The sequence below is a fragment of the Urocitellus parryii genome, chromosome 1, assembly GCF_045843805.1.
Source record: "Urocitellus parryii isolate mUroPar1 chromosome 1, mUroPar1.hap1, whole genome shotgun sequence".
Lineage (NCBI taxonomy): Eukaryota > Metazoa > Chordata > Mammalia > Rodentia > Sciuridae > Urocitellus > Urocitellus parryii.
In genome coordinates this window covers 263,918,005-263,943,045 of record NC_135531.1, presented here as the reverse complement: position 1 = coordinate 263,943,045, position 25,041 = coordinate 263,918,005, and the positions used below count along the sequence as shown (strand labels likewise).

Sequence of the window (25,041 nt, the reverse complement as noted above, 5' to 3'; positions counted from 1 at the left end):
TTTGGGCCTTTTTGGCAGAAGCCCTATATCCAAGCTGAGCAAGCTCGGATAACAGTGCTCGGGTCCCAGACTCACAGTTCTCCTTGGTGTCGGCTGCCAGCAGCACATCATCCACATATTGGAGTAGGGTGACTTCGGGGTGTGTAGTTCTGAAGTCGTTGAGGTCCCTGTGGAGAGCTTCATCAAAGAGAGTGGGGGAGTTTTTGAACCCCTGTGGGAGTCGAGTCCAGGTTAGTTGGCCAGATGTTCCTATTTCTGGGTCTATCCTTTCGAAAGCAAACAATAACTGACTGTCCTTATGTAGGGGCAAGCAGAAGAAAGCATCTTTTAAGTCCAGCACAGTGTACCATATCCGCTCCGGATTCAGAGTGCTAAGCAAATTGTATGGATTAGGCACCGTGGGGTGAATGTCCTGCACTCTGCTGTTGATCTCTCTCAGGTCTTGAACAGGACGGTAGTCCCCAGTTCCTGGCTTTCTTACTGGTAACAGGGGGGTATTCCAGGCCGATTGGCAGGGCCTTAGGACCCCCAGAGCCAGGTATTTCTGAATATGGGGTCTTATCCCGTCCCTAGCTTCTTTGCTTAGAGGATTTTGTTTAACACTGATTGGAGAGGCAGAGGCTTTTAATTCTACTACTATTGGAGGTTGTTTTATGGCCAGACCTAACCCAGCAGTTTCTGCCCAGGCATCAGGATAATCTTTTATCCATCTCTGGGGTAGTCTACCTGTTTGATCGGTCCCAGGGGCCACGAAGAGTTGATGTTCATCTTCTACTGACATAGTCAGAGCCGTGACTATGGGGGTCTTTACTGAAGGGTTTAGAAACTCCACTTGGGGACCATCAGGGTTAAAGGTTATTTTAGCCCGGAGCTTGGTGAGTGGGTCCCTGCCCATTAATGGGGCCGGACATTCTGGGATTACTAGGAAAGAGTGGTGGACTTTTCCCCTTCCTAGGTCCATTGTCCGCTTTGTTGTCCAAGCCCGATATTTACTGCCATTAGCCCCTTGAACTAAGGATCTTTTATTAGATAGAGGGCCCAGTGGGGCCTTGAGGGCTGAATATACTGCTCCTGTATCTACTTCAAAGTTCACTGGGGTCCCCTCCACTTCAAAAGTTACCCTGAGCTCGGGGAGGGGATCCGAGCCCCGACTTTCCTAGTCATCTTCTAGAGTCAGCATGGCCGGCTGGCGTGACTGCTTCTTTTTGGGGCACTCTTTGGCCCAGTGTCCCTTTTCTTTACAGTAGGCACATTGATCTGAGGCCAGGGACAGCCTTTGGCGTGGGCCCAGGTATCCCTTCCTGTCTCCCTGCCTTCCAACTTCTGGCCTATCTGTGGCTGTGACCAGGACCTTAGCCAACGCTTTAGTCTGCCTTATGTTTCTCTCCTCTTCCCTGTGTTCCCTTTCCTTCTCCCTCCTCTGTTCCTTCTCTTCCTCAGTTTCTCTCTTATAATATACTTTCTCAGCCTCTCTGACTAAATCTCTTAAGGTCATATCTTGTAGTCCATCTAAACGTTGTAACTTTCTCTTAATATCTAGGGCAGCCTGCCCAATAAAAGCCATTGCAACAGATGCCTTTTGGTCCTCTGCTTGAGGATCAAAGGGAGTGTATCTCCTATATGCTTCCATAATTCTCTCCAGAAACATGGAGGGAGATTCATTGGGTCCCTGAATAATCTCTCTTACCTTGGCCAAATTAGTTGGCCGCCTAGCGGCCGCTCGGAAACCCACTACAAGAGCCCGGCGATAGGTGGACAGATGCTCCCTACCTTCAAAGGTGTTAGAGTCCCAGTTGGGTCGGTTTAAGGGGAAGCCAGCTTCGATAATGTTAGGAAGTTGGGTTGGTCTCCCATCTAGTCCAAGAATATTCTTTCTGGCTTCCAAGAGGATCTCTCTCGTTCCTCTGTTGTGAAGAGAGTCCCCAGAAGCTGCTGGCAGTCATCCCAAGTGGGCTGGTGTGAGAACATCAGTGACTCAACTAAATCTGTAAGCCAGGTGGGGTCCTCAGAAAAAGGGGGATTGTTATTTTTCCAGTTGTATAGATCTGAGGAGGAGAAAGGCCAGTATTGGTAAACCTGCATCTCCCACCTGTGCCCATCATCTATTGTGGGCCCATAGGGACGAAGAGGAAGCATCACCAGGGCTTCCAAGTTCTCCATTATCCACCGCCTGCGGGTTCCTTTAGCCAGTCCAGGTTCCTCCGGTGGGGGAGGGGCTGCTGCTGCCGTTGCTGCTGCCGCGGGGAAGTCCCCAGGAGGGCTTGGGTCTGACCCAATCACCTTTAGCGGCAGGCGACCGAATCAGCGGCAGGAGGGTCACCTAAGACGAATTGGGGGTTTGGGAGTATGGGTAGAGGATAAGGAGGGGGGGTGGAGTCCAGTAAAGTTAAGTCCTGTGACTCAGGGAGAACGGAGGGACGAGGGGGAGGAGCAGAAGGTTTGAGTGATAGGATCGTGGGAGAAGAGATTGGAACAGGAATTGGGACAAGGAAAGGCTTCACCCATATGGGAGGAAACTTGCAGAGGTCCTGCCAGGTTAAAACATATGGCTGATGATCTGGATGGCCACGCGGCCCTGGCTGAAAGAAGTATCTCTGACTTTATGGATTAAAGGGAGGTGGAAGGACCCTCCTGGGGGCCATTCAACTCCGAGGGTGGGCCATTCTGAAGCGCAGAGTGTCTGCCAGGTCCGGCATTTCACTGAAAAAGAAAGATTCTGGGCCCTCGAGCGGACATCCGTCCAATGATCAAGAGTCAGGGACAGAGGCGTGGAATGGCTTTGTCCCATACTGGGAGTTACTTGAACAAAGACAGGGACAAGACAATACAAACAAGACACAAAACACGGACACACAGTAAATGTTTAACACAAGTTTAGAAGCAAAAATTAAAGACAGACAGTCAACTTAACCTGAGGAAAAAGAATAGCCGGCAAAGCCAGACGGGTTGGCAGCAGAGTACACCCGACGAGGACTCTTCCGTCCCTCTACCTGATGGGGGGCACTTCCATCCCCCCGAGTCCCCCAAGGCGTCCCTCGGGGGGTGGCCTGTGGCTTCGGGACACGTCTGTCCGCCACTGCCAGGGGGAGCTCACATTCTCCACTGGCAGCCACACGCTGCCAACCCAAACCAAAGCTCTGAGAGCTCACACTCTCTGGGAGCTCACGCTCTCCACTGAGCCAGAAACCAAACCTGAGCGATCACAAAGGAAGAACAAGAAGGAGAAGAAGGAGGAGAGAGGCGCCTTACTTACCCCCTAAAGCAGTCCGTTAGGGTCTCCCTGTCCGGCGATGCGCAGTTCCCGGCCAACGCACCAAATGTAAGGGTCCGGCGAAGCGTCGGAGGAAGAGACCACAAGAGACTGGCTTCATGCAATAAGCAGGAGGGAGTTTATTGAGGATCCAATTCAGTGCGCTGAGGCCCCAGGCAGGCTCCCTCAAAAAGCGAGAGCAGCCCAGAGCCCAGAGCAGAGGCTAAGCAGTGCTTAAGTACACTTTTTTGGGGAGGGTGGGGGCTTTGAATACATCAGAACAAATCAGCATGAGGCACAGGAAAATTGAACAACATCTCTTATACATGATTAGCACATTCATTGGCGGGAACAGGTTGGGCGGAGGTGATTGGTCACTCCTAAGCAGGGTACACATTCAAACTGATTGGTTCGGGCCCTGTATGCTTACGTGACAAACTGCACAGGGCCCTAGGCTAAATGGCCAGTAGGGCGTTGTCTTAACTATCTCTGGAATTCCAGGTTCTGGGTGTAGCAGAGGAGCTTTAGATGCCCGGTCTTTTACATTTTAATTCAGGCTTTGCAGCTTAGAAACTTTACCCTTTCAGTAGGGAGCCATGGGGTGGCCGGTGAGTTGGCAGAGACATGAACTTGGGGAGGAGCTGTCACAGAGGATGACAGTAGATTATTTTTTTAAAGTAAATTGTTGGGAGGAGGCTTCAAGATTTGTGTCTGGCATTAAGTATTGTTTCCACTGTGTTCCACATTATGTGGCCAAAGAAAGTCTTGGCCCTCCCTGGGACAGTACCCTTGTCCCACCCTCCCCCCAATCATGACCTTCCTCCACCTCTTCACAATATACCTCCTACAGCCCTTGAGTGAACTTCTGCAGCCAGCTATGGTCAACTTCCAAAGGGCACGAATGTGGCTGGGACTTGGCTTTTCATGGAGTGGGATGTCACCAGAGAAAGGAACAGAATTAAAGAGAAGTGTCCATGCCTCCTTCCTAAGTGTCGGGTACCCCAGAGCAATGATAGACTCCCACCCCGGCACGTTCAATATATTTTGAGCTTCAGGACTTCAAGTCTGGGTCATTTGGGAGAAACAAGGCTGTTGAGGAGAGGGTGTCCATAGCTGTGACAAATTGAAAAAAAAAAGAAGTCATCTTTTCAAGGATGGGGTTGATTTACATGTATGCAGAAAACTGGATCTCAGGGAAATTACAGCAGCAGCCCAGGGAGGAGCCAAACGAATCTCTAGAAGCAGAGAAGATCTGCTTTGGCTTTGCAAAAATTAAAATAGAACCTCGATGAGCTCCAATGTGAGGGAGAGAATGGAAAGAATTCCTTCTTTTCTGTTGGTGGGACATAAAAGCCTTCCCTGGCCAATGTTCTCCCCCAAGCCGGAAAGTGTCACATTTGTTCTCCCTGGTGACTTGTGAGATTCTGGCCCTCATCAAGGTCTCAGTCACCATGGGGTTGAATGAATAACGATCCAATAAAAAAATAAAGACATGCAAGAATGACTGGATAAAGCCCTGTCCAGGCCCACATCTCACTCGTCAGAGCAATAAAAGGAAGGACAGAGTGGTCTGAATTATTAAAGTATTGTGACTTTGTTTAACTTTGTGAAAACACTTTGTTTAGCTGGGATCAAGGGAGTAGTTGGATTGGTAATAAACAAATAAATGAGCAAAGAAATAATGTGGTGTATTTGAAGTGATTTACAGCTGACGAGGCCATCACACACACACACACACACACACACACACACACACACACACACACACTTATTCCACAGGAGCCTGTAAGCCCCCTGCTGAACCGGCATCACAAATACCACTTTCTCTTTTTGATGAATAATGAAACGGCACTTTAAATAACTTAAATAACTACAATCACATTGCTCAGAGTGGCAGAGTACAGATTTCAACCTGGATCTGATTCCCAGAGCTCTTCCTGAACCGTGCGTGTCACTCAGCAGGGCAGCAGTGGGGATATGCTCTGGAAAAAGTAACTCTCCCCACGGGTTCAGCCTGACCCATTCCTTGGAGAGTCTTCTGTTTCAATCCAGGTGTTGGTGACTAACATCTGGTGCTGTTTCGTGTGGCTTTTAAATTTTGTGCAAATTATGCAATTATCGTATGGAATGTGGAACACAAGAACTCACAACCTCTTCCACAAATAAAAACACCCACAGCTCACGTTTCTGACGGACAGCAGAAATTCCCATCTCCCCCTCTGCCTTCTGGTGGTCCCCTCTTCCCCTGAATGTGTCATTCCTCCCTTCTCTCCTCGCCCTGGCCATCCTTTCCTGAATTGAAGCATTTCTGCCCTGCTCTGCTCTGTTCTCCGCCTCCCTCCTTACTTTTCCCCAGGGCCTGAGTTGCTTTCTTTGGAACCGATGTCCACCCACTCTATTTTTTTTTTTTCCAGGGCTTTGGCCAGCTGGCCCCTAAAAGCTCTCAGTGGCCCATCAGAGACCAGGCTGGCAGCTGTCACTCCCACTGTGGGATTTAGGTAAGGTCTGCAGGGGGTCATCAGCACAAATATTTCTTGGTGACTCAGCTCTGCCTCTTGGAATGCTCCCATTTCCTGCAGTCTCTGACTCCTCCTCAATGTCTTTATCTGCTAACCCATCAATTTCTGCTCTTTGGAAGTGAACTTTGTTTTCCTTTGTCTTTTTTTTTTTCCCAATTGACTGACTGGTTTCCTGGGAAGCTTTTATACTCTTCAGACACGCTGCCATCTTCTTCATTTGGACTTTTTCCACACATCTTTCTAAGCTTGTCTTTGGTTTAGAGAGTTTAACATTTCAAAATGGGTGCAGTGGTGGGTGGTGCATGCCTGTGATCCTGGCGGCTTGGGAGGCTGAGGCAGGAGGATCGAGAGAGTTCAAAGCCAGCCTCAGCAATTTAATAAAGCCTTGAGCAATTTAGCGAGACACTGTCACAAAATTTAAAATAAAAAAAAATAAAGACTGGAGATGTGGCTCAATGGCTGAGCACTCCTTGGTTCAAATTCCCAGTACTAAATTTAAAAAAAAAAAAATCAGCCCATTCCATTGAGCCTTATTGTTTATTTATATACTTATTTATTTTGGTGCCAGGGATTAAACCTGGGGGTGGGGGAGCTCAATCACCAAGCCATATCCCCAGCCCTTTTTATTTTTTATTTTGAGACAGCATCTTGCTAAGTTCTTAGGGCCTAAGCTAAGTTGCTGAGGCTGGCTTTGAATTTGCAATCTGCCTGCCTCAGCCTGAGTCCCTGGGATTACAGGTATGAACCCCTGGGACTACAGGCATGTGCCACCACCACGCCCAGCAGCCTTCTTAAACTGTTTACTCTTACTGCCTGGTTGAGGGAATTTGAGAGAATTTCAGGTCCTGGAATTCCTCACCATAAATCCCTATGGTCCAGCGATGGGTTTCTGGGAAGGCTGTGACAGTCTGAAGTTACGTGGGAATGTTAGGGTTCTGAATTATTATAGAATTATGATTTTGTATAACTTCTCCAGGACACGGTCCATTGATTCCCATTCGTATTCTATTCTCAGAGACTCTGTGCTGGTCCCATTCCTTATTTTATAAGTTGGTAAACAGAGGCCCATTGTAAGTTGGTGGATTTGAGAGGATCACTGAGGTTGGGGACTTCTGCCATTTGTATTTGGCCATATCTGTGCAGATTCTTCCGCCCCTTGAGACTTCCACAGATAGTTTTTCTATCTTCTGGCCTTTTTCCTTTGTGTCTTGCCTTTCCACATGGATGCACACAGAACGCACTCAGACCCACACGAGATGTTCCCTTATGTTTAGAAGGCACTCAGTTCCAGCTACAGAATTTTATGGAGTCCAGAGCAAAATGGGAAGTGGGGCCTGTCAGGGGTTGGGAAGTCAATCCTCCCTTCCTGTGAGAATGTCACTGCCTTGCCCCAGAGTGGACAGGCAATTCCCCTAGGGATTGCAAATTTAGTGTTTGGACTCTGGGTCTCTGGATGAAGGGTGCTCAACTGCCACTAAACAAGTCTTGGAACTGAAAGTCTGGGGAGGAACTACCACACCTTGCCCCAAGGGAGACACCTTGAGGAACTTGCCAACTCCAGCCCTGTCTGTACCTGCACCCAAGTCAGGATAGGTTAGCAGGAGAACATGGCCTACTAATACGTTGGGCAGAGGGTGACTGTCTTTGTGGATGGGAATGGAAGAGGGAGACCAGACAGAGAATCCCAGGTACATAGTAAGAGATGCACCCAAGGCAAGCTTAGGCTCCAAGCTCCTGTGAATGGTCCACTGTTCTATCTGAATTGACTTACCAACACAGTCAAAAAAAGTTAGGAATCAAGATGGCGGCCGTAGACCATCAGCCCCAGTCAGGTGTCTATGAAACCCCTGAGAACACGAAGCAGTTTTCACATGGACACCATTGCCTTATTCTGACTCAGTAGTCTTAGAATTCTTCAGAGCAGGTGTTCTTTAAGCCTCATTCTATAGACAAGACTGCAAATCATTAGGTAGAACTTACACACTGGAACTGCATATAGGCTTGGCCACTGACATTATCTCTTTGTGCCCCACTTTCTAATTTGCCAAAGGAAACTAATCTTCCCTTCTTTAGTATTACAACAAATAATGTATAGGACACATTCTGTTGTACCAGAGACAGAGTGTTCAATAAATATAGACAACATCATGCCATGGCCAGAACTGGCTTTTCCCCACGTCTTCCTTATGAACACCTTCACTAACTTTCAGTATCCACATATCAACTGTATCATTATTAACTTAATATTATTAATTTAAGATTTTTCTGTTAAAATTTACTTACTTTTGTCATATAGGGCAATTACATTTTATAAGGTAACTAGTGTCATAAATGAGAGACCCATATCATGGACCTTAAATAGAAGGTAATCATAAAAAATAAATACATAGAAATCAATAGTGGTATGAAAATCTAGTTAGAGACTGTGCTTGCTGACAGTATGGAGCCTGTACTCTCTCTTTGTTAAAGAGGAAAATTAACAGGTATTTAATAAATATTTCCTCCCTGAGACTTTTCTTTGACTTAGTCTACAGGGAATAATTTTGTCACTATTCAGTCTATTCAGTGTTATTTAATGCCCACTCCCCAAGTCCCTGTCCAGTTAACATCATCTCTTCTACTATGGTTTACTTTGGGAAATACCAAACACGAGGTTACAAACAGCAGAATAAGATTCACAAAACATGTAGCAAACACGAAAAACTTGCACAAATCAATACCAAATGTTATCCATAGACACGTGGAAGAAACCCACTCACTTACTTGATAGTGATTTCCTCTGAGGGAGGAGAAGAAGAAGCTGAGGGTTATGGTCAAAGGGACTTTATCATACTTATTATGCTTCAATTATTTTATTGCAAGTTCTGGAATCAAATGGGAAAATTTTTTAACAGTTGCTAACTCTGCATAACAAGGATATGAGGGTTTAATATTTTTTATACTTTCATGCATTTTGAAATTGTCCTAAAGTTTCTTAAAATCTAAATAAAGATGAAAAATGTTTGATCAGGCAAAATGCTCTGATCCAATAAGGTTGCAGGGAAAATTCAAAATGCTGTGTCAGTCTGCTCAGAGCTTGCAACAAATAGCACAGATATGGAGACTTAAATAACAGAAATTAACTATCTTATAGTTCTGTATGCTAGAATTCCAAGGTGGAATCATTAGCAGGATTGGTGATCTATGAGACTTCTCTTTCTATGTGTTCATATCATCTTCCTTTTGTACATGTCTGGGTCCTGTTTTTCTCTGCTTATAAGGACACCAGTCACATTCATTTAGGGTTACCTTAATGACCTCATTTAACCTAATTACCTCTTTAAAGACCCTGCCTCCAGGAATAGTATTGTCTGAGGTACTGGGGGTTGAACTTCAACATATAAATTTGGGGATTAGAGGTGGGGATACAATTCAGTTCATAACAGGCCTTAACTAATGACACCTGCTGAACTATCTCACCATCCAGGAGTCTCTTATCACTTGTTCTCCTCCTCCTCCTCCTCCTTCTTCTCCTACTCTTCTTCCTCCTTCTCCTTCTTTTGTGGTAGCAGTGATTGAACCCAGAGGTTCTCTACTACTGAGCTACATCCCCAGCTCTTCTTTATTTCAAGACAAAAATCTCACCATGTTGCCCAGGATGACCTCAAACTCATGAACCTCGCTGTTCTCTCCTCTTTCCAGCATCCTGACAGCTCCACTGCTGGCCCATTCCTGATCCTTCTTGGCTTCACCCCTGCATCCTCCAGCCAATCCACTGAGCACCACCTATCCTCACCCCAGCTCTGTTACCAAGTCCACTCCTATCTTTGGGTCCTCCACTCAGGAGGCCATTGACACAGCCTCCACCCAGGTTTACAGTCAGCAGCTTCATGCAGCTCAAATGGCGTATGTACCCTTCTGCATGAAGACTCTCCCCATCCCTAAGCCCAGATGCCCAGGCTCCTGGGTCTTGTGAGATATGTCTGCAAGGGATATCAGTGGCATTCCTTTGTCCAGACTCTTTAGCTCTTCCCATTTTTAGGTCACAGACTGTGTCAGCAAAGTAGGGAAGCAGAAAACTCAAAATGCTTTAAGCAGGGGACTTGTCATAGAGGTTTTTGTGGAGATGGGAGAGAGCTGAGAAGGCCAAGAGAGGATGGCAGGGACATAAACATGGTAGACCCCATGAACTGGAGCCAGACCCCGTGATGGAGCGGCAACAAGATCAAAGGAACCTGGGTCCTCTGATCCGTGGAACTGCACTGAGCTCTGAACTGTGCGGGCCCAGGCTACCTGGAAGAGAAATGACCTTCTAGTATGTCTAGGGCAGTTATTTCTAATCTCTGTTAAGCCCACTAAATTCTTTGGCCATGAATGCATCTCTTTCTTATGTTGCCAGTTTGGGAGTAATTTACACAGACACTGGGGAGGCAGAGCTGTGGCTCTGGTCTTGTCATCTGAAATAGATTCAGGGGCCATAATTACACTCACATGAATTCGGGGACCAGGGCAACCCACTACCTCTGTTTGTCAGGAAGAAGGGGCTTCCTGGCATCTGAAACTCTCAGTGCTTTGGAAGAATGAGTCTTCTGCAAACCAGGGTGGGTTGGTCCCTCTACCTGCTCCCTATGCTCGGGCAGTACCTGTCAGGGTCCCAGCAAGCACCTTCCCCCATGGCCAGGTCCCATCTCACAGCAGGCTGCCACCCTCACTCTGTCTGGCTGCCTTCCAGTGTCTCTGGGAACAAGACCTGGCAAGTTCTTCCAGGTCCTCTGCTTCATTCCTGAGGAGGGTAAACACTGGGTCCCCCCGTGGCCTGCCCACTGGAACGGCCACAGCTCCTCCAGCAGCCCTGGCCCTTCACTCCTGAGACATTTTCCAAAATAAATTTGGTTTCTCTGGATCTGAAGCTCACACCACATTCCTTGCTTCTAGGAACTTGTTTGATCACAGTATGAGTCTCTGGTGTCACCCCAAGTAAACCGATAATGGGGTCATCGCACCCCAAAGTCCTTGCTGAGCAGCTGTGCTCCCCTCTGAGGGGGAGCCTCTCAGAGAGCTCCTCCTCCTCCTCCTTTCTCATCCTGATTGTCACAGCTGCAGCTACGTGGACTGGAGGCAGCAGCTGATTGAGTTGGAGACCACTCTGTGGGAGACTCTGCCTCTGCCTTTCTCTCCACAATGTTGGGCAGGTTGTGTTACTATGCGGAGCCTCAGTTTTCCTATATGTTTAATGGGGTAGTGTGACAGACTGAAAAAATCTTCCCCCCAAAGATACCCAGGTCCTAATCTTGAGTTGAGATTATCCTGGTGGATGTCAAATGCCACCACAAATGTCCTTATAAGAGGGAAAGAGGGAGACTGCTCACACAGAAGACGGAGCAATGTGACCACTGAGGCACAGCTCAGAGCATGGCCCACAAGTCAAGGAATGCGAGCAGCTGCGGACATCTGGAAACGGAAAGAATTGATTTGTCCCCAGGGCCTGCCAAGAGAGCTCTTTGATCCTACTGCTACAGAGTGAATTGCATCCCCACCCCAAATTCATATGCTGAAGTCCCAACACTACTATCTCAGAATATTACCATTCTTGGAGACAAGGACTTTAAGAAGTGAGTTGAAATGAGGCTGTTGAGGAAGCCAATAAGATTGGCGTCCTTATAAACAGGGAGAGACACCAGAGATGCGGTACACAGCGGAGGAACCCAGCAGTGAGAAGACAGCTGTCTACAAAACCCAGGAGAGCAGCCTCAGGAGACACCCATCTGCTGACCTTGACCTTGGACTTTCAACCTCTGGAACTCTGAGAAAATAAATTTCTGCTGCCTAAATCACCCAGTCTGTGGCTCTTGTCATGACAACCCTAACAAATGAACACTCCTGCAGCACCGTGATTTTGACCCAGTGAAGTGGATTTCAGACTTCTGGCCTCCACACTGTGAGAAAACAAATTTCTGTTGTTTCCAGACATCCAGGTTGTGGGGCTTTGGTACAGCCACCCTAGAAAGCGAGCACAGGAGGTCGCACCTAGCTTAGGGCTTGCTCTCACATCAAAGGAGACCTCAGGGGCGTGTTGGGAGCAACCTGCTTGGCTTTGGGTGAGTACTATCTACATTTTAGTGGCCTCTTAGAGACTTTTCTATACATTTATTCTTCTCCCCAAATGGAAGCAAAATAAACAATAACAAAACCAGCCATATACATAAATGCATAATGGCTTTTTTTGTGGGAGGTCATCTTTTTCATTCTTTGTTATTTGTTTTGAGACTTACTACTCCAGATACTTTCAACGAGTACCATCTTTCAGGGCTCCATGGAGAACTAACAGTGGCCTGGTTACATCTCCATCTGTCTCATCCCTTAACAGAAATGGCAATAGCTAGCATTGATGGGATGCTCATTCTGAATCCATCTTTATCTAAATTATTTCACTGGATCCTCTGAGAATACTTTTAATACTGTCATTATTCAATGAGACAGAGGCACAGAGAGCTGAAAGAATTTGTCCAATAAACTGGCAGAGCTGAAAAACAAACCCAGGTGGTTGATGCCCACACCCATGCCCTAATCCATGTCAAACCCCAGAAAGGAAGGGAACCAGTTAACTTTAGCTCTCCACTGGGTGCCTGAGCAGAGCCTAAACTCAATGAATGGATGATGGATAGAGGGGTGGGTGGAAGGATGGGTGGATGGATGATGGATGGATGACACTTTCTGTACACTAAAGAGTTGAGATGATGCTTTTCAACATTTTATACAGCTTCTCCTGAGCTTGAATTTTCTACTCTTGCTGCTTTTACAGTCCCAATCTATCCACCATCCTGTGTGGCTCATGCCATCACACCCTCTCTGTTCTCTGCCTCTTTGATGCTCCAGTAGAGAGAGCCTAAGTTGAAGCAGCAGCTCCTGTTCTCCCTCACCCCTCACCCACGCAGCAGCAGCCTTCTATCCTCCATCTGTCAGCCACCCCTCATCCATGTAGATGGAAGAAACTAGAATTCTCAAAAATCTTAGGGGAGACGGTGCCTCTAGTAAGATTGTGGAAATTATCAGAGACCATGGACACCCTAGATATTATTGCTATTTACAGAAGATAAGATGTGGTTGTAGAGATGTTAAAATACTTGTCCAGTCGAGTTTGGTGGCACAGACCTGTAATCCCAGGGGCTAGGAGGCTGAGGCAGAAGGATCACGAGTTTAAAGCCAGCCTCAGCAACAGTGAGGAGCTAAGCAACTCAGTGAGGCCCTGTCTCTAAATAAAATACAAAATAGGGATGGGGATGTGGCTCAGTAGTTGAGTACCCTGAGTTCAATCCCCAGTACCTACCCTCCCCCAAAAAATACTTGTCCAAAGTCACAGAAAACTTGGTGTTATTTTTTACTTTCCATCCAGTGCTTTTTCCAACATACCTGGTCAATGAGAAAGTGACCCAATCTAGAAAGGAGAAGACGGGGCTTCAGGAACTGTTTCGGTCCTTCCCAATTATATGTAGTTAGATCATGTAAGTTCCTTGGGCCAGACTTCCTGGCCCTCACAACAATATAAGACTACCTACCAACACCTGGCCAGGCTCAAGTTGATCACCAAGGGACTCCTTGGAGAGAAGATCTGATTCCACAACCACCTATTTCAGAAGCTGACAAGGACAGACCCTCCCTGGTCTCACCAGGCCTGACTACACAGGCCTTTTGCAGGAAGAGCCTAGTTCCCCATTAGTAATGGGGAAGGGTCTCCAAAGCCTTGTTTCTTTATCAGGCTTGCTGACCATCCTCCAGAGCAGAATCAGAAAAATGAAGGACAAGTAGCAGCCAATCTGAACTCCCCATCCCTGAGTAAAACCCCATGACATCTCTTTGGAGTCAGAAAAAATATTTACCTGGCAACTATACTTTAATGTATTTAGTTGTCCCGCCCTTGTGATGGATGCCTCGTCACCATGGAAAATAATCTCCCTTAAACTACATATTTCATAACTTAACTCCTACCAGAAATGTGCTCCCATGTGCCTGTTCTTCCAAATATTTTAAAACACATTTGAATGGAGGAAAGCAACTTTTCCAATAGAGCTCCACAGTTCCATTTTCATTAACATGGAAGAGGTGAGCCCCAGGTCATAATCCCAAATTCTTCAAGCAGGGTTTCCCAACTGTGGGACGAGCAACATTTTAGGCCACACTATTTTTTTTTTTTTGGTCTGGGGGCCCATCCTGTGCATTGTAGGATGTTTAGCAATATCCCTGGCTTCTACCCAGTAGGTGCCTCCAAAATGTCACAATACAAAGTGCTGCCAACATTGACAAAAGTCCTCTTGGGGACAAAATCATTCCCAGTCGAAAACCACTGTTCTAGAAGGAAGGATGAGGCCTGGGGAATTCTCCTTGCCCTGCCCCATCTGAAATTATGTACTTAATAGGACTTCCCTTTGATAATGCTGATGAATTAAATGCATGAGTAGTAGTTCAGTGTGCTAGGAGGGAAATAGATATTATAAACCTCAAATACACAAAATGTGCACATCTTAAAAGACCACTTGCAAAGTTAGTTTCTGGAACATGATGCACAGGGAGTATTTCCTGGCATTCCATATTTAGTTAGGCATGTATGGTAACACTGCAAAGTGAATCAGCTGTGCCTGTGACTTCGTGTACTCTTCTTTAAAAAAATGGCTGCTCTCCCAGACGCCCCTCTGATGAAGTGTTTGCTGTTATTTGATTTTTCTGCAGGAAGAAAAAAAAAAGTTTTCACTATAGAAATTCCTTACCAACTCATTAAAATTTATGGAGAACGTTTTGAGTCTAGAACGCATATAAAAATAGTGTGGGAAGATTGGGGAAGGGCGGGAAGAAGCTGGGGCTCCCTTGGGGCAGGAGGCTCCCCACATTTGAGGCTGGGAACAATGGGCTCAGTGGGAAAAGGTTTGGATGAGCAGTCAAGGGTCCTGGGTTCCAGTCCGGGTCCTTTTTGGCTCTAACAATTAATCCCTGGCAATGGCCTTAGGGTGCTGATAGTGGACACGCCTCCCCTGTGCCTACCTCCCTTTGCTGGGTCAAGTACACGTAGGGCTTCGGTCAGGAGGGGAGCTGACTTTTCCATACCTTGAATGTGAGCTGCCTTGGGACTAACTTTGATCAACAGAATGTGGCAGAAGCCTCACTCTATGATGACTTGGGGGCTAGTCCTAAAAGCCTTGCAGGGTTTTTTTTTCACTGTCTTGGGACGCTGTCATTGTCATGTGAAGAGGAGCCCACTAGCCTCCTTGAAGGTCAAAGACCACAAGGAGTTAAGGTCAGAGTTCTACAGCTGCTGATGCAGCTGCCTAGGAGACCCTGGAAGACCCCCTGAAGGCCGGCCCAGTGAGCCCCACCAAACTGAAAACTCATAAATAAAAGGAGCTTATGTTAGGCCATTAGGACTAGAACCCAGGACCCTTGACTTCTCATCCATTAGGGGTTAGGGTTAGGGTTAGGATTAGGGTTAGGGTTAGGGTTAGGCCATTAAGTTCTGGAGTGGTTTGTTCATAGCACTAGATAAATGAGCAGCTGATTAAAAGAATATTTTTAAGAAACAACTGGAAAAAAAGAAAAAAAAAAAACCTTGTAAGCAACCTCGTCATTTTCTGCACGTCACAGCAAGACCTCACTCAACCCTTTGCTGATTCCTTTTCTCTCAAACTACAACAGGCCTCCGAGGTTCATTTCACTCTTCCTTTGCTCTCTTCTTCCATTGTTGGGACAGAATCCTTGGATACACTGAAGACAAGAGACAAAGTCACCTTTGGCCTCCAGTCTGGGTGGGGCACAACTCATGCAATAACAGAGTGTTCATCTCAGGGGCCATTTGGGCTTGTCTCACTATAAGGAAAATCCCTCAGGAGGGAAGACGGCTTCCCCAGGGATGCGGAAGAACCACACAGGGATGTACTTGTCACCGAGAACTTGATTGTGCCTTGGTCTTCTTCTGCATCCTTTTTTTTTTTTTTCTTTTCTGTTTTATACCTAATTTCTATTCTATAAAGTTTAGAATATAATTTAGTGTGGGAGGGCAGGTATTGGGGATCAAACCAGGGGCATATTACCACTAAGCTACACCCCTAGCCCTTTTTAAATTTTGAGACAGGGTCTTGCTAAGTTGCCAAAGATTGCAGGCTTGTGCCACCATGCCTTGCTTTAGAATATAATTGTTCTCATACTATAAGAGGAAACATAACAAACACCAGGAAGACTTTCTGAGGGGTTCCTTAACGGATGGCCCATCTTCAGTTAAGGTTAGAAGGCTGCATAAACGACATAGTTCTTGATTATATTATTATTTTTATTGTTGTTGTTTTTTGGTACCAGGGATTGAACCCAACAGTGCTTAATCACTGGGCCACATCCCCAGTCCTTTTCATTTTTCATTTTGAGACAGGTTCTCACTAAGTTGCTTAGGATCTTGCTAAGTTGCTGAGGCCAGCCTTGAACATGTGATCCTCCTGTCTCAGCCTTCCAAGCCACTGGGATTACAGGTGTGCACCAGCACACCTGATTATATTACTCTTTATTTATCAGCACACCTGATTTATACTACTCTTTATTAAAAGTGCATAAGGTAACTCAACTGCAGAAATCAGGAGGAAGGATTGTTTTATGGGAAACACAATCTCCCATTCTAGAGATGCTTAAGGACTACACCTTCCGGAGCCTTTCCTGTCTCCACCAGCACTCCTCCTGTCAGCTAAACAAATTGGTTGGCCATTAAGAACACCAGATGCATGATTTCCTGCCATAGAAAATTGGAGGGCTTACACTGTCTTGTTACCACTGACTTACAGAGCAGTTGAATGTGTTGATTATCTTTGTTAGAGGGAGAAACTTAGCATCAATGAGGGCATCTGTATTTGGTAGGTGCTCATTCAACCTCTGATCAATTATATATACAAAGTAATACAATTCTCCCACTTTGTGATGCATTTGAAATTTTTTTCACATAGACAATCCCAATCGGATAAAGCCCTTAAAAAGAAAATCAGATTTAAATATATATAAAGCTCTACAGAGGCCATAATAAAATTCTTTTTCAGAAGCAAACAGTTTGTTTTATATTAAGTGGAATTGGACATAGCAATCTCAACCTAAGTGTTAGAACACTCTCTGACATTAAATATGCACATATATTCAGTGGCCAGCATGTGCTAGTTTTATGTCTGGGCAAGAGTAAGGACAGGCTCTGAAATTTCCCCAACACAATGTCAACTTTGCTTCTTGTCATCTGCTACAGAGAGCACACATGCCTGCTCTCACTATGTGTAATCTATTAGCACCCCAAATATTGGCTAGAGCAATGTTTCTAGCCAAGAGAAAGCTAATGTGTGACAAGTGCTGACTCCCAGTCCTCTGACACCACACATACACACAGTCTTCTCCCTGTTCAGTGTTGGACATGTGGCGATGGCTGTTACTTATCCAAGTAGAGATGCTGAGTAGGAAGTGGGATTAACAAGTCAAGAGTTCTGGGGAGACAGCTGAGCTAGTGGTAAAAATTGCGGGATGAATCATCAGCATGTTGAGCACCTAGTCATTGTCGAGTACAACAACATACCATGGTGAAGTAGTCAGAAAACTAGTGTCTGGAGCTGGCTCTGCCACCATGGAACTGGTGACCATGAACATGACCCTTTCCCTGTCTGAGCCTCTGCCTCCCCATTTGTAGATAAAGTTATAGGATGAAGTCACCTCCAATGTTCCTTCCAGTTAAAACATGTTGTGACTTTAGGGTGTTAACTGCTAACATGTCCCCTACCCTCAAAGCGCTTATTACCCTCTGGGGATGGGATAAATCCTGCAAATGATCTATATCCATTACTCCATCTCTGGCTGTTAATGTCTCAACCAGCACTCCTCCTGCCCCATCCCTGGAGGTCTCCAAACCATGACAATATACCTGGTTTACAGAATCACTGGATCTATATTCTTCAGCCATTTTATTTGGTATCCTAAATTAATTGAGAAGTTATGGGAGGGGGAAAACAGCAAAATTGGCAGAAGGTTAAAGGTCAGGCAGAAAGCTATGGGAAAAAAAAATGTGATCCACAAGCTATTTATGCTACCCATGGGATTTTTCAAAAATATTTTTAGTTGTAGATGGACACAATACCTTTATTTTATTTATTTATTTTTATGTGGTGCTGAGGATCGAATCTAGTTCCTCACACGTGCAAGGCAAGCACTTTACTACTTATAACCCCAGCCAACCCATAGGATCTTTCAAAACACATTACAATATATTGCCTTTGGTCATCCTGATATGAACCTATGAACTTGGGCTTTGAAGTGAGCTTATCTGGGTTCTAATCACAGTTCTGATGCTTTGTCCAAGTGACCTCCCTCCCCTGAACCTCAGCTCCCTCATCTGTACAATGTGATAAGAGTAAGTCCATTCAAGGTTGTTTTTAGTATTCCCGGAGATCAAGCATCCAAAGGGTTTACCCCAGTACATGTTCCAAGTGGGTAGTGCCATTTCTACTATGCTGTCATTGGCTGCAAGCCTAGTTTGTTTTCACCTTGGCCATGCTGGGAGCATCGGGAGCATGACCTTCTAATAGGTTCAAAACCTCTCCTCTCTCTGGCACTGTCTTCTGATGTTGTTCCCCTTCCCATTTCACAAGTAGAAATAGGTCAGATGGCCTTGAATAGAAGTGTGATTAAGGTTGCCTGAGAATCTAAACCAACAGCTCATCCCAGTCCTGGACAGAGCTTTATCATATCAGAGGCCCTGAGAACTCAAGGACTTGCTTCCCTGCCCACCCACCCCCACCCCCGCACTGGGAATTGAACCCAGGAGTGTTTTATCTTTGAGGTACATCCCCAGCCCTTTTAATTATTATTATTATTATTTTTAAATTTTGTGATAGGGGTCTCACTCAATTGCCCAAGCTGGCCTTGTGATCCTCCCGCCTCGTCCTCCTGAGTCTCTGGAATTACAGGTGTAATTCCAGCTCCTGCACCCAGCTCCAAAAGCATTTTTGCTTGGTTTCAAACACAAACAACCTGCCAGAGTCAGAGCTGTCTCACTGGTGTCCTGGATGGTGGCAACGATTTGTGTGTGGGCTGCTGTTTCCATTCCCAGGGGGCAGAGCTCATGTTTGGGCTTGTAGGGTGTTTCCCACTCAATAAACAAAAAGTGGCCACAACAGATTGGGACAAAACCGTGAAGGGAAAGAGCACTGACCTAGAGGTCAGGAGGCCACAGGCCTGATTCCATCATGACTGCTAACTCCTTGTGTGACCTTGAGTAAGTCCTTTGCCCTTCCCTTTATAAAATGAGGAAGGTGGACTAGACAGGGGTTTTCAAATTGTGCTCCATAGTATCTGGGGGTTTCTGGAATTTCTATAGCTCAAGGGCACCAATGAGTTAGGACAGGTGGGAGGTGAGCTGAGACTTAGGGTTCTTTCCCTGCTTTGAGCCACAGGAGCCCGCTCCCTCTACTACATACAGGAGTTCTCTGACAGCTTTCTTAGAAAACTCGCCTAACTCTTCCCATCATGTTTCATTTATACATCGGTCAAGAGGGTCCCAGAGAGGTGAAGCAGCTTGTTCAAGATCACCCAGTGAGTGGCAGAGAGGGTCCTAAAGTCAGTCTCTCTGTCTCTGTCTCTGTCTCTCTCTCTCTGATGCTGGAATTGAACCCAAGACTTTGAGCATAATAAGCCAATGCTCTAACCCAAGTCTCCTAAAGCCTATTTTTCTGGTAATGCTAACAACCAACTGGATGCCCAGGGACTCCCATGAATTCTAGATTTGCAGGGAAAACATGCCCTACCCAGAGATAAAAAAAAAAAAACACTGAGTACCAGCTCTGGCAAAGGCCACCTGGAGTCCAGGCAGTGCCCAGAGGAAGTACCAGCATGTGACAAAGTCCTTGATCACTCCACTCCTTGTTGACAAAGAAGGGGGGGGGGGCAAGCTGAGAGAAAGAGGCCTGCTGGTCACTCTGGGGACTTTCTAGAGTGTTTGTCACCTCTGCTTCATAATCACTTGCCCCAAAGTCAATATGTTATGCAACTAAGGTTTCTTTTAAAATTTTTTTTCCAGTTGATAGATTTATTTTTCACATAAAAAATGAGCAGAATTTACAGAAAGCTCCCATATACCCTTTCTCTACTTTTGCATTAGTGTGCTACATTGGCTACAATTAATAAGCCAATATGGACACATTACTACTCACTAAAGTCAGTAGTCATATTAGGGTTTGCCCTTTTTTAAATTAAACAAATTCTTTTTTTTTAAGAGAGAGTGAGAGAGGAGAGAGAGAGAGAGAGAGAGAGAGAGAGAGAGAGAGAGAGAGAGAGAGAGAGAACTTTTAATATTTATTTATTTTTTTAGTTCTCGGCGGACACAACATCTTTGTTGGTATGTGGTGCTGAGGATCGAACCCGGGTCGCACGCATGCCAGGCGAGCGCGCTACCGCTTGAGCCACATCCCCAGCCAAACAAATTCTTATTGGAGCTTAAAATGTGGTATAGAAAGACATTTCAACTTATTTCAGTCCAACAATGAAGGCAGAAATTATGGCACCCAAAACTTTCTGTATCATACTAGGATTAGATTATGCTGGATTTACAGCTTTTATTTTTCTAGGCTTTGTTTCATACAAATTTTTGTGGATTTTAAACATTAGAATTCTTAAATATTTTAGGGAAAAAAAATACCTCTAGCTAATAAACATCATTAAATCTACTGGGATACCGTTGAAGAAAAAGATCCACTTTGAGCTTTGGTTCTCAAAACGGCTCTTTGAGATATTAGGTGCCCTGCTCAGTACAGAATCAAATTGATTGCATTGATTCAGGTTTTCTCAATGAAACTTTCCATCAACAATGTGCTTAAAATAAAAGTTAAAAGGAAATTCCAACCCTTGATTGTAAACTAAGCAGATTTCATGTTTAGAAACACACACAAAAAAAGGGTTTCATTTGTAAAGACAAAAAGAACAATAATTTCTGGTTTTGATGCAGAACCAGAAATTATTACCAAAAAAAAAAAATTGTGAGGACAACAAATATAAAATTTAGTTGACCATTGTTCTCTCAGTGGAGAAAATTCCACAGTATTTCCAAATGTAGCTCAAAAAGGTCAACTTTAGAAAGCCTGCATTACTCAACATTTCCCATTGAATATTTTGGAACCCTTTATGTTGTGTTTTATGTATTCATTCTTTCGTATATTCTGCTTCATGGTGTATATCTGAACAACCTGGACAGTTCTCATTCTGGACAGTCATTTATTTGATCCTGTGAATGCCACAGTGAAAGGAGACCATAGTTAAAGGGACAGATGAAGTCAGAACACTCCCATGTGTCCTATGATCAGAAGATGGAAAAACCTTGGCTTCTGCTTTGAGCAACAGTTGACAGTACACTACTAATGGGAATTTGTAGAAATGGCTGCTAAAGTCAAAGTTAAAGCAAATGATCCATGCTGGCCTGGCTTACTGAATCCAGTACAACTTTTATGGTAGATTTTCTTCCTAATAAGTTTAGTGATAAACATTCCTTTTATATGATTCCCTACTTAGCAAGTTCATAAAGGTATGGTACTCTTTAGAAGTTCTCTCATTTGCTAAGGAGCCCAGAGCAGCACATGGTTACCATAGAGTTCAGTCAGTTCCCGAATCTCAGTTTATGACTCTCCTGGATCATCCCTGCTAATCCACACTGGGGAAAATTGTTTTTGTCACTGTCTTCCAAAAGAGTCCATGCCACTCAAAAGGAGGTCAAATCTCCATGCCCTTAAAGAAAATTAAGCCAGGAAGCATCCCCTGCACTTCTCTGCCTAGGCATGAGATTATTACATGAACCCAAGTGCAACAGTGTATTGCTTTATTTGGGGGACCAGAAATCAATTAAAGGACTACAAATGCGGGAGTAGTAATCTTTAAATAATGGTGCACAAAATGAATAACTAGAATCTTTTCTTCATTTTGTTTTTGTTTTTTTTTTTTTGCAGTATTGTGAATGGAACCCAAGGCCTTGCACATGCTAGACAATGCTCTACCACTGAGCAACATTTACTTCTCTAGCCTTTATAATCAATTAGACTTGTTGGGCATGATGGTGCATGCCTGTAATCCCAGGCAGGAGGATCCCAAATTCAAGGTCAGCCTGGGCCATTTAGCAAGACCCTCTCTCAAAATTAAAAATGAAAAGATGGGGATATAGAAAAGTAGTAGAGTACCTGGATTCAGTCTCCAGGATCACACACACACACACAAAGGAAGATTTGACTTGTGGGGGGAAAAAAAACCAAACTTTAATTACTGTTGTAAAAACTATCTTTATAATACAGAAATTGGTTTTTATAACATGAATATGAAATATATTCTAGGAAGTGGAGGTAACCAGATATAAGATTCTGGCAGCAACTTCTTTGTTTATTTATTTAATTAGTACTGGGAGTTGAACTCATGGATGAGCTACATCACCATCCTTTTTATTTTCTAAGACAGGGCCTCACTAAGTTGCCAAGACTTGCCTCAAACTTCTGATCCTCCTGCCTCAACCTCCCAAGTCACTGGGATTACAGGCATTGCGTCACATACACCCAACTCTGACAGCGATTTAATAGAACAATCCCGGCTGAGGCCAATGCCTAATAAGGATGAAAATTCATCTGTGGAGGAATTTAGATGATACTGGGAGAAACTGTATGCTGTGCACAAGCCAAATAGACCATTTTCACAACTATGGTAAAGTGTCACATAGTAAAATGTGTTTTTCTATGTGCACTTCAATTTCACGTCAAGAATAGCACAGAATGCTGTGCTAGTCAGCTTTCTGTCACCATAATAAATACCTGAGATAGTCAACTTATTCAGAGAAAAAGGTTATTTTGGCTCACGGTTTCAGAGGTTTCAATCCATGACCAGTCAGCTCCCTTGCCTTGGGCCTCTGGTGGCACATCACAGTGGAAATGTGTGGCAGAGCGAAAACACTCCTCTGATGACTGAGAAGTAGAAAAATAAAAAGAAGCTGGGGTCCAAATATCCCCTCCAAGGGCACCGCCCCCTCAGAGACTATAAGACCCCTCCACCAAGCCCCACCTCTTAAAGGTACTACCTACCGCCTAGTAGTGTCATGCGTGGGGACTAGGCCTTTACCACCTAGACCTTTGGAAGACACTTAAGATATAAACTATAGCAAATACCGACACACAGAAGGGAGAATTCATGCAAGATATCTAAGTCCTTGATGGAATAATGCATTCAATTCAGAATGATTACACTATCATTACTTGGGCTCTTATCATTATGAAGGCTTTTCTGCGACTACAAGGTTGTGGTTATGTAAAGCAAGGACCCCAACATTGACATCTAGAAAGCAGCCATCACTTTCGATGTGTGTTCTCTTTTGGTGTTTTTTCTTCATTTTTCTTCATCAACGCTGCTATTGTTGCTGCTTCTTAGCAAGATTAGTAAAAGCAAAATTGTAATCATTGAACAGCACTCTGGCAATCAAGGCATTTAAAATCTTCAGTCTTGGGGGCTGAAGAAAACACTGTGCAGCATTTAGAACTCTGATTAACAAACACAGATTTTCCTGACCTGAAGACGTCTACAATTTCCCGATCAGGTCATCACAGGAGGTCTGACATGAGTTTGTTTCAAAGCTAACAAGAAAATTCTGGTTCTGGAGTGATGTGAATAGTCCAGTGCATTCTGTCCACTTTATTCCACTCGATCAAATTACCCACAAGGATTGAACAAACACTGTGGCCTCAATGACAGAACCTGGCATCGGGTCATGAATTCCATTCTCATGAAGACATCCTTCATGGCAATACCACCTTTCATGCAGGACTTGTTCATAACTGTAGGTCGGCCTCATTTGTCAAAATTTCCAGGATTTGATCAGGTCCACTGATTACCCAACTCTGGGAAATTCAGAGTATACTAGTACCAACATTCAGAAATCATATGTCCCATACAATACACTGCTTCATTTGGAAAAAGTGCATATAAACCCCTATTTCTTCCTGAAAATCCCTGTGTGGTGTGGGTACTCTTGGTGAGAAGGCTTCATGAAATTCTTTTCCTTGGCAGGAGATGGGGTAATGGGGATTGAATCCAAGGGTGCTTAACCACTGAGTCACATCCCCAGCCCTTTTTATGTTGTATTTTGAGACAGGGTCCCACTAAGTTGCTGAGGCTGGCTTTGAATTGGAGATCCTCCTGCCTCAGCCTCCCAGACTCCTGGGATTACAGGCATGTACCACCATGCCCAGTAGCTTCATGAAATTCTCAAGAGAAGTGCTGAATTGAGTCAAGCCACTGAAGTCCCAGGGGAATGAGTATCAGCAAGAGGGTTGTACCTTATGTCTTCAGAAGGAAAAATGTTTTTTGAACCCAGGGGTACTTTACCACTGAGCTACATCCCTAACCCTTTTTATTATTTTTATTTTGAGGCGAGTCTCGCTAAATTGCTTAGAGCCTTGTTAAATTGCTGAGGCTAGCCCAGAACTTGGGTTCATCCTACCTCAGCCTTCCAAGTGACTGGGATTACAGGCGTGCGCCACCACACCCAGCTCTAGAAAACATCTTTGAATAGTCACACAGAGGACTGAACGTTACACACCCTTCAAAAGTATGTTCTACTCAGATCTTGGAAGATGCAAAGGTCCCCAGCTCCTTGGTTCGTGTTGGGTCACTGCTGTGGAAACCAAGCCTCTAGCAGCTTCTCAGTCCCTTTAAAAACATGTGTAGCTTCCATTACTGCGGAGACAAGTGAATAACCAACAACCACAGAAGACCAACTGAATTAAATCTCTCACTGTTGCCACAGCCATCTCTGCAAGTTATTCCAGCTGTGCTACTAAAGATCAGGTTCCTTTTTTTTTTGCTATAATTTTATATTGACTTTTAAAAAAATAAGGATTAATGAAATCTTCCCAGCTTTTTTTTTTCCCCACCATGACCAAAAGTTGAACATGAGTCTGTTTGAAAATAGAGGCAGATAAGTTTAGCTCTTGCACTTGGCTGCCTTCTGGGTCGCGACAACAGAGTCGGGGCTACCGTCGCCAGCCACGCTGGGTAAGCAGCCTCTCTGTGTTGTACATTCTACGGTTTTTGACAAGTGCATAATGTCCTATATCCATCTCTACAGTATCGTATGGAATAGTTCACTGCTCTAAAAATCCACTGTGCTTCACCTACTCACTCCTGTCCTTCCTTTTCCCCTTCCCCCACGCTGTTGGTGACCACTGATCTTTTTCCCTGACTCTATGGTGTTGCCTATCTTAGAATATCAGATAGTTGGAA

At 44.8% G+C, this 25,041-nt stretch overlaps 1 pseudogene; it reads right to left on the bottom strand.

The window, feature by feature from the left end:
- Window positions 1-23,170: 23,170 nt before the first annotated feature.
- Window positions 23,171-23,809, bottom strand: LOC113192258 (S-adenosylmethionine decarboxylase proenzyme 1 pseudogene; annotated as a pseudogene).
- Between the last annotated feature and the right edge of the window lie 1,232 nt (window positions 23,810-25,041).